Genomic DNA, 15,156 nt, shown 5'->3' with positions numbered 1-15,156 from the left:
TAATAAATAACATAGTTCATAATAGCTACTGTTTTATTATTATGTGTTTATTTATTCAAACGAGACTTATGTTAGTAGCAATAAAGCATTAGCAATAATAAACTAGGCCTATATTGACAGTTTGACGTTCAGAAATGGGATCAATGAACCGTAATGTATCTGGAAACTAACACTATATTTCACAATTCTTAATACAATCTCTATTAATTAACTGATTAATTATTCCGTGTAATATATTATTTTATTTATTTATTATAATTCAACCGAATTTAGTACTCCTTCATAATCGTAGAATATTGTTAGCACTGTATTAATAACACCGTGTTTAGATTGTATAAAGAAGAGAACCAGAGACCTAATAGAGTATAAAATACATTTTTAAAATATTAACAAAATTAGGAATTCGGAATTCGAATTTCCTATTTAGTAAACAGTATTTAAATTTCGATGAAGAAGACTCCCTTTTTTCCCACACCTCCTCAGCTATATCCCGATATCTGAAGCTTCCACAAAAGATTTAATTCGAATTATTGTTCAATGCACACATATAATATTATTATTATTATTATTATTATTATTATTATTATTATTATTATTATTATTATTATTATTATTATTATTATTATTATTATTTAACGTTAAGCAATTGGACAATGTTTAGAAAACATGTATGTAAAATTGTTGAATACAAAATACTGTTTAGCACTAGAACAAAATATAAGTATGATACGTGTATGAGACTTCTATATGACTTAGGTATCCTATATATTGAGTTCAGTGCACAAGGAAATCAAATCTCACATCTAAAAAGAAAAAGTGACTTTATGCTTATTTTCCTCAAAACTTTGGTAAATTGACTTGATTCTCTTATGCTCTGAACTCACCATGCGTCGAAATGTGTTTTCTGGATATCCAAATTTATTATAAAATTAAAAGAGAAAGTGGCAAAGGGATATTTATAATAATTTGAATCATAGAAGCAAAGTATTCAATATACGAAAACAAAACAAAGGTTTGAAAGGAATAGCTGATTAAATATCTTAAAAACATAAGTTAACTCTACTGTATTATATATATATATATATATATATATATATATATATATATATATATATATATATATATATATGAGAGAGAGAGAAATAAGTAATAAGATACTTCTGCCTAACTTCTCAGAATTCCAAAACAACATGATACGTAATCAAATGCAGTTGAGTTCGTTCCTCTAGTCACTGCCTTAACTTAGATTTTTGAGGGAAATGTTATTCTTGGAACACTGTAATTTATATGAGCGACAACACTGAAAATTCTTCAGGTTTATATTTTCTGTTCTAGAATAACATTATCTATGATTGTATTGAGTTGCATTTCATTATATCCTTTCACTTATGGAAAACAAGCAAAAGAAATATGGTAAAATTTTATATTTTTTTTCTTTTCGTTTAGAAAACAGTGAATTCAGTAGCTGTGTTCTCATAAATTTGTTCGTTAAATCCCAGGAAACATAACACGAAAAGACTTCTAATACTAAAGTAACAAATATACGAATATAACAATCAATACTAATCATTCAACTTGATTAGTGTTTTAGGTATATTTCTTAGTCAACTTGTGTCCTGCTGTAGTTTAGTAACAACTCAATGGAATAATGTCAGACCATTTGTTCATTTGTCAATAATTTCTGAACGAATCGTCCACTGGAATACAACTTTCAGGTCGCGAGCGGAGAATTTTACATATTACCTTATGCCTAAAAAAGAAAAATCTTGCATTGAAATCACGACTTCTCTAGATACAACGTTATTCACTAAAAATAATATTGCTTGTGTACACCCCTATTGCTGGTGATTGTACCATAAAAAATGATTAAGTGTATATGCTGTTATATAATGTACATGAAATAAATGCATAAGGGTGTCAAAACAGACTTAAAATTAATACTTTCTCATATAAATTGATGCAATCTTCCATTGAATCAATTTTGTTTTAATTGTGTTTATTCAGAAATGCTCGCTTATCATCCATTTTTATCTGAGTTTTCAAATATGTGGGATAGTAACGATTTCATATTAACAAGAATATTTTATGTTCTGACGTATTTTTAAACAAAGTAACAAAAAACGAAATTTTAAAATGTATTAAATGATATATTAATTTTAATAGATATAATTAACTGTCCTCTATTGTTGACAGAAATTATTCAATGTTGTCAGAACATGTAGATCAACATTAGATGCTAGAAATGGATTTTTGCCTTTTCAACATTCAATGATACGTGTAAGGCCATTGATTCTCTTATGATACATTGAACTAGAGAAAAGTATATTTCTGTGATATTATAAGATAATCAATACAATATTTAATGTGATATATTCTTCCATTGTACCATTATTTCGAAAGATATCATAACTACGTAAACATAAAAAAAAACATTATGATGTTTTACACAAACTATTATGGCCATCACAAATATTACGATAATGTTCATGTTTAAAAAAGCAAATTTCTCGTGGTAATTCTCTATACCAACAATAATTTTTCGTAGTAAAAATGGTTGGTTTAATAGCTATTAATAAGATTAAATTAATCCTTGGAAAATGCTCAAAGGTTCTCTGTTCAAAAATAGTTGAAATTTGGTGTCAAGTAAACAACATTTTTTTTTCACCTGAGGTTCTTAACTGTTACCAGTACCGTAATGATTAATTGAAATGATGGCTTCAGTGCACGAGATTATGGGATTGATTTCTGAGGAGAAAACATCGACCGCACTACAATAGTTCAGGTCCTACTTCTAACTGTTAAGTTTTGCCCTGTCTGTTGACCAAGGACGTAAATACAAATCGAGCAAGCAATTAATAGAAGTGAAAACAAAAATATAACTACACACACACACACACACACATATATATATATATATATATATATATATATATATATATATATCACTTACGTATTTAAATAATAATATTCCATTTGTCACTTCTCATTATAAAGGTAAATTAAAGCACAATATCTTAAAAGTGAGTCAACAGTTTACTCAAAAAACACTGAATTGATGTAATCATTATGGTCAAGATTTTTAGTTAATTCGTATCTCATTAAAATATCAGAAAGTAATCACATTTTTTAAAGTAACTAATTCATATTCCATTAAATTACAGTTCCACATAAGAAAATAAACAATGAGTAATAAATAAATAAATAAAAATAAAAGTCCAATTTTGTTTCATTTAATTTTAATATTGCTATGTTGTTCGAAAATCAAACGTAACGTATGATTTTCCTTTATGTCATTTTTGAACATGTTAGTCAAAACAGTAGTAGGATAACAAAAGGAAGGAGAGAAAAGTGAAAATTCGAAGTCCATTAGCTGACAAATACTAGGCGATTCACTTGGTTATGTAAACTTGTGTTGGTGAATGACTAGTGCAGTTGTTCACTTGGTGAATATGGTTCATTGATTGATCTTTCGATTATATACGGGTAGAGGTATACTATACAATTTTTTATATTTGCACAGCGCTTGGAAATTAAGTTTGTAACAATTTTAAAATAAGAGTGAAATGAAATCTTTAAATTTTACGTGCCACGAATATGCCGGCTAGGATAAAGGAGACGGTGATGATGAGAAATGAATAGCTTGTGGAATGAAGAAAGTGGGATGAAACGGGAGATCTCCGAGAAAACTCACCCGCACGGTGTTTGTGCACAACAAAGCTTACTTGACGCGAGCTGGAATCGAACAAAGAACATCATTCACCAGAGGTAAACACTCTACTACTGAGCCGCCGCGTCCCTTTTAACAATTTGAATAAAGAAGTTGAAAACAGTGGGTCAAGAAACTAATAAATAAAGACGTTGGGAATTTAATAGCTGACTATCCATCCGCCAGTTCAATATGAGCTATCTGAGCAATCAGAGCCATACACGGGCTAAAAATACTCAAGTTTATTTTCTTTTATTACTTTATTTGCGTTATTAATAACCCCTAATTACAAGTGATATAGCAGATGAAAAATTAAAAAAAAGAAATATAAACAAGTAATTTCACATTTATAAATTATTAATTATTATTAGGATATTCTGAAAAGTGCTTGATTTATGTTTTTAAATTAGAATGTATCTAAAATATCTATGTCTATTGGGAAAAAAACGATGAAGTGTCATGATTGCTACTTGATGCAGTGCAATTTTAGACCTCAAGAATGATTATTACTCCCATATTCCTATATTCACTTAGGCGTTTGATATTGTATATCGCCTTTTTATGATAAAAGGACTGAACCATTTGTTATACATTTTTAAATATAACACTTGGGTTGAGATTTCTATCATTTAGCTTTGATAATCAACTATCCATAAGATGTTTCATCATGAAAATGTTCACCAAATAAACCAATTTCTTATTGTTTCGGATGGTAACGGTATACGTATGTATTTGTTTTAATTTCCATTGAAGTACTGTGAACGGTGTAAGAGATATTCATTAGGTCAAATACTCTGCTCAAGTTTTTTCATTGTTGCGCTATTGTCCTATTATTTACAATTGTCATTGTTTTTACTTTTTCGCTGCCGTATCCTACAGAATGAAAAAAAAAAAAGAGTACATACTGGGCCAACTTAGTTCGCAGTTAACCTTTGGTTGATCCCAGTGAAGCGGGTTGAATGAAACGTATATTGGAAAAGCAATTGGATCGAGAATAAATCAGAATTTGAACTTTTTTTTTTTTTTTTTTTTTTAGAAATGACTTTCTAAACATCGTTTAACATGTTCAAAAATGCCCTGAAGTGATCTATTAGTGAACAAAAACATCTAGAATGTATCCTAACAGCGGTTAATATGAACTGCCCTAAAATTATTCAAAATGTACCTGAACTTCTGATGTGGTTAATAAGTATACGAGCAGAAACAACTTGTTAATGTGTAAATTGTAATATGTAAAGTATCCCAAATGCTGTTTAAAAGTAAATTTTTGCTCCTATACTCATTTGACACATCAGAAGTTCAGGAATATTTTGAACGCTCCTAGGGCAGTTCATATTAACCACTGTTAGAATACAGTCTAAATATTTTCTGATTCACTGATAGAGCACTTCAGGACATTTTTGAACACGAATGGTAAAAAGTCGTTTCAAAAAAATTTATCACACACTACTTCATTTGAACAATTATATGGAAGTTCATATTAACCATTGACGCTTTCTAGGCAATTTTAGTTCACTGATAGAGCACTGAAAGACATTTTTGGACATGCTAAGCGATGACCAAAAGTCGTTTCTATAAAAGGTTAAAAAAAATGATTTTTCTTTACAGTATATTTAACATCGCTAATCCTACACAAGTTATTAAAACATAAAGATTTAAACGAGTTAGGTGAGAATATTTTAGGAAGTAGTTAACTTTGTAGTTTAACATTATGTTTTCAACACCGGATTATGGTAGCATAAAACCTAGACCTATAGTTAATCGTAATATCCGAAACACATGAGTTTCTACTAGGAACCAATCTTAGGTCAAGCATAAAAAAATATAAGCTATAAAAGCTAAGAAACCCATCAGGCGAAATTAAAATACCGCTAATTTTACAGTAAAATATGTAATAGATCTATCTTCAAACGGATAAAAGATAATCGAAAAGTGGAACAAGAGCTCGCTAGACAATAGACTATTATTTTACATGTGATACCGTTATCACGACTCACTTATCTGCTTTCGATTTCCAGCCATTTACAAAATCGGCATTTATTTTTGGGTTTCTAAATTGCTGCACACGGACAACTACTAGGTGACTCGTGATAACAGTACCTCATGCAAAATAATATTGTCTAGCGAAGTCTTGTTTCGATCATCTTTTTTTCTATTTGAAGAAATCACATAATTACTGTAAAATTAGTGGTATTTTAATTTCAAAGTGATCATAACTCTTAAGTGATTCTTAGATAAAATGCGAGTAGAGAATTGCGTCCGTAAGAATAGAGTTAATTTTAAGTTAGAATACAACGAGATAGATTACATATTGTAGAAAGAGAAGCAGTTTGGCTGGCTTTAGTTCCTTGCATATTTAATACACCACATCAGGAAATATCAACAGGTACCTTGGTATCTTCTTTTTTCCTTTCTTTGTTTCGCTTAGTTAAGTATTTAAACACAAATATAAATTTGTCAAAATTATGTTCTTCCCGATTTCTGAAAAATTAGTAGAAACAAACAATTAAATTTCCCTCCTTTTAATGTGAAACAAAAATAAATAAATAAATAAATAAATAAATAAAGCAAAAGTAATATATTTTAACTGCATACTACATTTCGAAGAGGTCCATATCTATATACATCTGTTTACAACTTTCCTGTCTGTTTTCTTTCTTTTCTTCTTCCAATATTTCTAATTATTTTTCAACAATTCCTCATCGTCCATTTGAAATGTTAATCAAGAGATCCGGCTATAGGTGGAAGGGAAGTATGTAAGAGTTTAAGAAAAAGAAAAAAAAATAGTAACCACAGAAAGAGGCGAGTCGGAATACCCCATACTCCGGTCAGTATATCCCCCTCTCCGCCCAACAACCTTTACCCGCTCGCGCGCTGTACTTCGCGGTAGCGCCAATTACCTCTCATACGACGGCGACGCTGAGGCACTTAGCACCACGGGCGCCTCTCAGTGGTAACCATGCTAACTAGAAATATTAACAATTTTTGCTTTTTCTTTTTGCTCTCTCTTTCTTTTCCCCTCTCTTAAATTTACCTATTTTACAAAAAAATAATAATAAAAACAAATAAAACGAATTATGCAGTTACATTTTTAGGAAAAAATCATTTTCAGTACCGAAGTCTCATAAAAAAGAAGTTTCTGATTTCTTATTTATATTAAGTGTGTTTTATATTATTTACATAAAATTTTTGAAACCAATTTAAGACCATGGCAAAGTTCATGTTTCTGAGAATTGAGGTCGTCTTTCGTGCAGAATTGATTTAGGAAAACAGTAGTATGTAAATTGTTATTTTTAGATAGTTTTGTAAATGTATTGTTTGCATAATTCAATTTCAATAATACATAACAAATTATATACTCCAATATAAACTGTACGGTACCGCGTTTAGGTTCGAATTGAGGATTTCGTTCGTCCCGTAGACCATGTTCAGTTGAGTCATCAGTGGTCAGCACATTGACTTCGAACCTGTTGTTTACGGCTTCCTTGACCTACTATTCATTTCATTTCAATTCAAATGCCTTTCTAACTATGCCTCATAGTGCTGCGTGAATACAATAAATTGTGAAATTTAAAACAGAAATTGAAGCCGAGACCTACTCATTTAATCATTCGTCACCACCTTAATGAACTACCGAGCTCACTTGTAGCAATAAAGCTAGCGTACTCGTTAGATGTACAAACTCATGTGGTCCGAATCCCAGATTAAACTGTAGGTCCACGTTTCACATGGCCCAGGTGTTAAAAGCAACGCTAAGCTCCAATATAACGGACCAACAGATAAATGTCATTGCACATTATACTACATAACGTTATAATATTTCGTTAATGGGGCCGCGCTGGCTCAGTGGTAGAGCGTTCACCTCTGGTGCATGGAATCCTTGGTTCGATGCCAGCTCGCGCAAAGTGAACTTTGTGGCGAACAAACACCGTATGCATGGGTTTTCTCGGGGTTCTCCGTCTTTAACGTCATATCCTTTCTCTACCTATATTGGGTAATACAACTTCTAGCTTGCAACGTGCATCATACACATATGCTTTTTCTTATCCTGAAAGCTTCCCTTGGCGAGCGAAAGAAGAAAAAAAGGCAAGTGAACCACTTAACCATAATACAAGGAGTGAGATTTTATGAGAGTCCAAAAAGATATGGTTCACATGATACATATATCCTGGTATGATCAGTAATTTGGCCCCGTAAACCACTTTTTGTAAATTTCTAGCCCGGAATTCGCTTCTTCTTAATTCAGTAAAATCCTCAATTTCCTTGTGACACTGAAGCCAACACACACACACACACACACACACACACAAACGATTTTATCGTAATAGGGACAAATAGCCTCGTTGCTCACGTTCCCATTACAATATAACCAATCAATCAACGAAAAATTATGTTTCCACTGGGAATTGAACCGAGGATCCAGAACATGCTCACTAGATAAAAAAAACACGCATGCTAGTTATTGAGAATTATTGAGAATAATCTTAAAATATGTGCTATGCCTTAGATTACCTTAATTTTGTAATGTTTTATATTATGAAATGATTACTATTGCAACTTAATGTACGAAATGCAACACAATGTTCACTGTAATAATCATAAGATATTTAAAATTTTATATAGATTTTTGATTGCTTCTTTTTCCGGGAATAATAAAATGACCAAGCACGTAGAAATATATAATTAACGTATTACCGAAATGACCGTATAATATTTCACGTATCATCGAAATTAACGTGTAATAACTAATCTAAAAGAAAATATAATTTTAAATATACCTGGGACGGTACTGTTAAGTATTAAGTTCGTTAAGCTCCATTTATTGCTGCTTTGCCACCAATTTTAAGTTTTTATTGCACATTTTCAAGTAGCTAAACTTCAATTTTTTTAAAAGTAAATTTACGTCGCTATAATATGAGAAGATTGACTTTGATGCTGGAATCTCTATTTAATTAGTAGCTATTACTTTGGACAATTTCTGCTAGAGGAAAATTCGATATTTTGGTTTGTCGTCAAATTCTGAATTCATTTCTTTTTAATATCAACTTAATGTCTGGCTTCCGTTAAAAGTTATATATATATATATATATATATATATATATATATATATATATATAATTATTTCATCGCAGAAACTAATCAGATGCGCACTAAAATAAATTTTATTATGAAAAATAACGAATGTTGTCTTCCGTTTAAAAAATTTGGAGATAAGAAATTACATACTTTCAAGAATCTGTTTACAAATATATTGTGCGCCTAGAAAATATATAAATAACATTTCTAAAAATGCATGACATGCAACATTGAGAACGAACATAAAATTGATATATACTAACTAATTGACTACGTATTTTTAAACATTTACATTTTTTAAAATTAAGAATCAAAAATTGCCGAGAAGAAAGAAGATCCATTATTTCCCCAGATTCTCTCTTACCGTAACGTAATTAAAAGTTTTTTTTTTTTTTTATTAAAGTATAAACAAACTTTGTCATTGTGTGTGAGAGAGGGTGTGTGTTAATTGAAATCATAAAAAAAGTATTGTTTTCGATCTATTCTTTAAAGATAAGTTTTGTCTTTAAAAAGAAATAAAAAAAAAGTAAAAAAGAATCTGATTTAAATTCAGCTCAAGTACTCCCATTAGGTTTATTAAATTGAAAAGTAGCTTGTTTGGATCCTAACCGAAAATAGCACGCGGCCGTGTATTCAAACTGTGTGGGAGAGAATGAGAGAGAGAGAGAGAGATGAGAAGTTGTTGAGGGGAGGGGGAAAGAAATCTTAATGTTGAATGTCTTCTACCTCGGCAAGGCACTCGTTTACAAAGGAATCAAAAGATATGCCCGGAAGACGCATCTTCACATTAAGAGGTTGCTTACATGGAAAATGGGGGGTTGCTAAGGAGCCCCGCGGCAGGAGGGTGAAAAACGGTCTTTCGACTAAAGATGTAAGGTTAAGCTTTACTTTGTGGCAGTTTTCGCAAAGTGGAAGGGGGCAACGAAAGTAGAAGAAGAAGCTTATGAGTCGCTTCTTGAAAATCGAAGACCGAACTCTGGACGGAACCAAGTTGAAGAGGGTATCAGCTCCAGAAATGTTAAGTTGCCTTCATCCCACCCAACCCCTTCCTATCTCTTTCTCACACACACACATATCTACTCCCAAAGTCTTCAGACTCTCTTTGGCCAATCGATATGGTAGTCTCAGAATATCGACTTTTCAACGCTGAAGATTCTCACTACGAGTTGCCGTTCAGACTAATAATTACTTGAAGGATAATTCAAGAGTGGGAGGGTACACTGTGTGCTTCACGTAAGAATAGGTCTTGGAGGACATTCAAGGGGGTGAAGGAGGGGGTCCGAGAATGCTTGAAGGGGTGCCGAACGTCAGAGGTAGGTGTCGTGTGGGATCTAATTACTAGAACAAGAGAAACCAAGGTAATCTTGTTAGCAGTTACTGTGTAGACCTTCCACTGCACTCTCTCTCTCTTCTTCCCCTTGAAGCACCCCGACGTCACCCTCGAATCTCACACCCCCTTCTCCCTGCCTTCCTTCCTTCTCCTCCTCCTCTGGTACTTTGGAGCTGAGGATCTGCGCAAGAGCATGCCAGCGTCTCGACTTATCCAGCTCGGGAATATCTGGAAGAACTCGTCGCGGAGAAGAGTCACTTGGACGCAAGCAACCTTGGAGACTAGACACCTGAAACACTAGGAGGCTTCTTTCTTCATCACACACAAACACTTATCACAAACCACACTAAGAAACACTATTCTTATCATCACTTTAATCCACTGCTTTTTCTTCCTTTCTTTCGGAGCACTTCAGAAAAATTTCTCACGTGAATTTTCTCGAAGAGAGCAAGATACTAGTTATTTCTTTAACTAGTGCATACTTTTTTCTTATGCGCTTGTGAAACCCCCACTTTTCAAGATTCTTTTCTCAAGCTTCCACCCTCAACGACTAGTCCTTCAACAACTTTTTCTTTTAAATCTTTTATATATGTATTTCTTTTTTTTAAATTTATTCTCTTCTCAAAAACCGATGTTGTATTTTCTTTTTTCACATATCTTCATACATTTCTCTCCCCCTCCCACTCCCTCCAGAAAAGTCTCTCACACATACGCACACATATGATGCAGAAGCTCATCGACTACGACGAGTCTTCCCTCCCTACTCCGGTTCACGCCCCTCCCTCCAGTGAGCTCGATGCTGCAACGCGCAAGAGACAAGCATCTCAAGAACTGGAGATGTTGCATCTTCTTTCGGGCCGGCATTCTCGTCTTTAGCTGCATGCTAGTAAGATGCATGGACCAAATCGTGCATCGCTGCCACAGAGAACCTTCCAAAAAGGTAAGTATGGGTTTGCAAAGGATAGGGAGTCGGGGGTGGGGGTAGGGTAAGACTCTGAGGAGATGAGAAGGTAAGAGAGATGAAGGTAAGTAAAGGAGGTTGTTTGGTGAGGGTGGGGGGTCACTTAAAGAGTAGCCAGCGTTAAGAAAACAGGTGCTGGAACCTGTATTTTCGTGCAGTACCTGAGAATCTGTTTGGACGCGACTGCTAAGCTCCCTGTAGCAAAAGAGTGATGCCGTGGCTTCGCTGCACAGAGACCGCCGGATACTGGCTGCTGCAACTCGGTGCTCAGCTAAACCCCACTCTCTCGCCCCTCTGGCTCACACACACTACTCACTCACATGACAAGGGAGAGAGAAAGAAAGAAAACCAGGTACTCACTCGTTTCAAAAACCGAAGCGCAGGAGTTTTCATATCCAACAACTCTTTCCTTTTTTTTTCTCGGTCGGCACAGATTACATTAAAAAAGGTCTCTTTCCTCCTCTCGTCAAGCATATTTTCAGCGGAAATAGATATTATTCATTGGCGACGAATGGGGAAGTCTGTAACCAGAAAAATCGACGTTTCAATGAAAAAGTGGGTGGCGCAATAGAGACACACATTAATTTAGTTATTACAGAGCTTGCGCAAAATTCTAAAATGCTCCACAAAAATAAAAAAATAAAAAGAGAGAAAGAGAGATGACGAAATAAAAATAAAATAACACTACCTAAAATGAATTACAGAGAAATAAAAATGGGGGAAAAAAGAAAAAAAAAGAATAGACTAGATTAGTATAAACAACCTTTGCATTAAATGGTAAACTATATTAAGGTTTATATTCTAACTCTTCCATCTTACAGACCTGGCTTAAGAAATTCAACAGAATGGTAATAGCTTCCTTATTCTTTTTATTACTACTTAAGATGCAGTGGCGGCTCTTGAAGGAAGTCACATTGGTAAAAATTTAAGTTTTATCACTAAAAACGATTGTAAGAAAGTTTATTTAATGCGCCAATTTTTGTATATAGTTTTCTGAAGCTGTACAAAGTTTTCTTCCCTTAATTTTTAGCAATAATATTTTAATTTTTTTTATCGAGGAGACATCCTTCAAGAGCCCCTACTGCTAGTACAAAATCAAATTTAAAAGATCATTACCAGAACATAATATAAAGTACTAAACTCGACTTTCACTGTTGTATATTCAGAAACTTTGCAGTCGTACTCCTACAGAATTTTATCTATTAGGATTGTCTTATATATTCAACAAAATTGAACCTAAGCATATATCCGGGAACATTGCTCCTCCAAGGCGGTCCAAGTGCTCTGAAATACTTTACTCGTAATATATGAAAACTTTTAACCACGTAATGATTCGATTCCCGGAGGGGTACTTAAGAAGTATATCCAGTCTTATAAAGCCTAGAGGTTGTTAAAAGGTACATTATATTGTAATTAACTATTCAATATACATGAGATACGTATATACAGGGTAATATGAAATTTCTATTATAACGTTTGATAGGTGAATCTAAAAACATATGGGCTTTAAAGCCGAAAGTGGCATCATTTCGAGTTTTGAGCGTCAGAAATCTTGTAAAACCAATCTTCGAAACTCTATAGTTGTAAGTGTAATAGTAATAGGAAAATCGGACTTGAAATTTACGCATGAAGTCATAGTTTAAAAAAATAAAATAAAGTAAAAAATAAAAATCAATTATTCAGGACTCTGGACACTGGAACAACTGAGCATAGGATTTCCCCAAATGAAATAATGGATTCCCTGAAATTGTGAGAAGAAAAGGTAGGTCCAAATTTATATAGCCTATATAGAAGGATTAATTACCAAGAAAATATTTTTCGTGTAAAGCACGTCAATGTTTAGCTTAGACGAAAGATAGTAGGGAATTTCTTTAAGTACTGTGCTTATTACATACATCAAACAGTACACAATGGACTGCAAAATATCCATCAAGTGCTGTAATAAGAATGTCAACTCACCCTGTATATATAGGGCTCCAAATTCGTGCTAAAGAAGAATATTAAAGATGCAGATAATATTAGTGTTTTACGTATAGATCGTAGTTTCCCAGTCTTTCTTACCTAGGACCCACTTTCCATTCCCCTCGTTGAATAAAGTAAAAGATTTCCATCTGCAATACATTACATTCCACCTTGTATATACAGACTTATGAAGGTGACACAGAACTTTGAAATTGTGGATTTCCATATATTTCCTTCCAGGCTCCCTATAATGAGGAAAACAAAAACGTTTTAGTTTCGAGATAAAGAAGCATTAGACCTAGTAGAAAACAAAAAAAATGTCATTTATTTTTAGTTAAATAAAGGTGTTTAATATTGCTTCTTCATCTTGCTTAGTACTTCTTATAGTCATACAAGGTGATAACTAAATGTTCCGAGACTAACTAAACAAATGTAAAATAAGAATAGTTCAAGAATACATTTTTTGGTTTGAGTTTAACGTCCCACGTTTATGCCTGGGCGGCTAAGCGAGACGTGGATCTACTGATTATAGTGGAATCCGAACCTCTTTATTTCGTTCAACTGAATCCCCACTAGAAATCGAACCCGTGACCACGCACACCAAAGGTAAGCCTGCTAGCCACTAGAATAAGCGGAGGTCCTAGAATACATTTAGTATTGAAGAGAACAGTGTCTGCTTTCTGGCATCGTTCTGAGAACATTGAGTATTGTGCTCACAAACCTTTGGGACAATAATATGCACGGATTCATAAGAAATTCCAGTACGGACCACTAAATAGAGCAAAGAGCTAGGGCCTTATGCAGAGTCGTTTTGAAGAGCGAGTAGTGTCATACTAAAGAGCTCGACTAACATAAGTCTCCTGCAGTAGTCAGTGGTTTAGTATGACGCTAATCATACGTTGTAATGACTCTGTATAAGGCGGCTAGTAACTAATCTTAGGTAAAACTAGTAAATCAGCAAACGGAAGCTTTTAGGATTATTCAGCAAGATCATGACAATCAAGATGCTTGAAGTCAGTGAAGTGAGTGAAGTGAGATGCTTTGAATTAAAACTACACTTTGAAAGTAGCAAAATTCAATGAAATACGAAGAGAAATCATGCTATTCTTTCAGAAGCCGAAAATGTTCTATACTTAAAAACATTTATTTTAAAAACCTATGCATGAGGATTGTCAAAGAATTATTCGATATATATATATATATATATATATATATATATATATATATATATATATATATATATATATATATATATATATATATATAGTGAAACCTCTCGAGAGCGGACAGCCGTGCGGAATCAAAAATTGTCCGCCTTAGAGAGGTGTCAATATTTCCTTACGTAAATTAATAAACAATGTAATATCCAATTAGAAAAAATAATACATGAATCATGTATTTACGAACATTACCAAAATGATACCTCCTCTGCCATTCAATACTCTATGTTCTAGACACAACACGGAAATAATATTTTATAGTTTTCTGCACTTTACACTTATCACTACTTACCACGTTTACAGTATGTTCCTTTAATTTGTGGGTTAATTGCAGTCCAAGGTGTTTTTTTTTTTTTTTTTTTTTTTTTTTTTTTTTTTTAAGACAATATGTGTACCCAAGGGCAGAAGATACTAAATTTGTCTTCTGCTTGGTCAGAGATTCCAGAGGGACAGTAGAATAACTTGTCATCTCAGACGGCAGGCAACTGTCAATCACTTTTGTGTCTAAAACAGGTTGATTGGAAATGAAATGAAATCTTTGAGTTTTACGTCCCACGGTTATGCCGGTTAGGCTAAAGGAGACGATGATGATGAATAATGAATGAAATGGTGGAATGAAGAAAGTGGGAGGAAACGGGAGAACCCCGAGAAAACCCACGCACACGGTGTTTGTCCACCACAAAGTTCACTTGGCGGGGGCTGGGATCGAACCCGGGACCCCAAGCACCAGAGGTGAACGCTCTACCACTGAGCCACCGCGGCCCCCAGGTTGATTGGGAGTGAAATGCAAGCAAAGAACATGAGGGTGTTGTTAAACCGATAATGCTTCGTCTGGATTGCTGAGTAGACAGTTGAGGAGGCAAAATGTTGTCACAATGCTTCCTTGGTGACACGTATGAAT

General features: G+C 33.6%; 1 long non-coding RNA gene across 1 annotated transcript in view; it reads right to left on the bottom strand.

Moving 5' to 3' along the window:
- The window catches only part of LOC145664330 (uncharacterized), a 1,055,818-nt gene that overhangs the window by 181,186 nt on the left and 859,476 nt on the right, over positions 1–15,156 (bottom strand). The window contains exons 7-8 of the long non-coding RNA XR_014127356.1: positions 13,135–13,280; positions 11,434–11,594 (exon numbers count right to left, since the gene is read on the bottom strand). This is a non-coding gene — a long non-coding RNA (uncharacterized LOC145664330). The remainder of the gene's footprint in view (positions 1–11,433; positions 11,595–13,134; positions 13,281–15,156) is intronic.

The sequence above is a fragment of the Thermobia domestica genome, chromosome 11 (assembly GCF_964235325.1).
Source record: "Thermobia domestica chromosome 11, izTheDome1.hap1.1, whole genome shotgun sequence".
Classification (NCBI taxonomy): domain Eukaryota; kingdom Metazoa; phylum Arthropoda; class Insecta; order Zygentoma; family Lepismatidae; genus Thermobia; species Thermobia domestica.
This window is presented reverse-complemented; position numbering and strand designations above follow the sequence as displayed.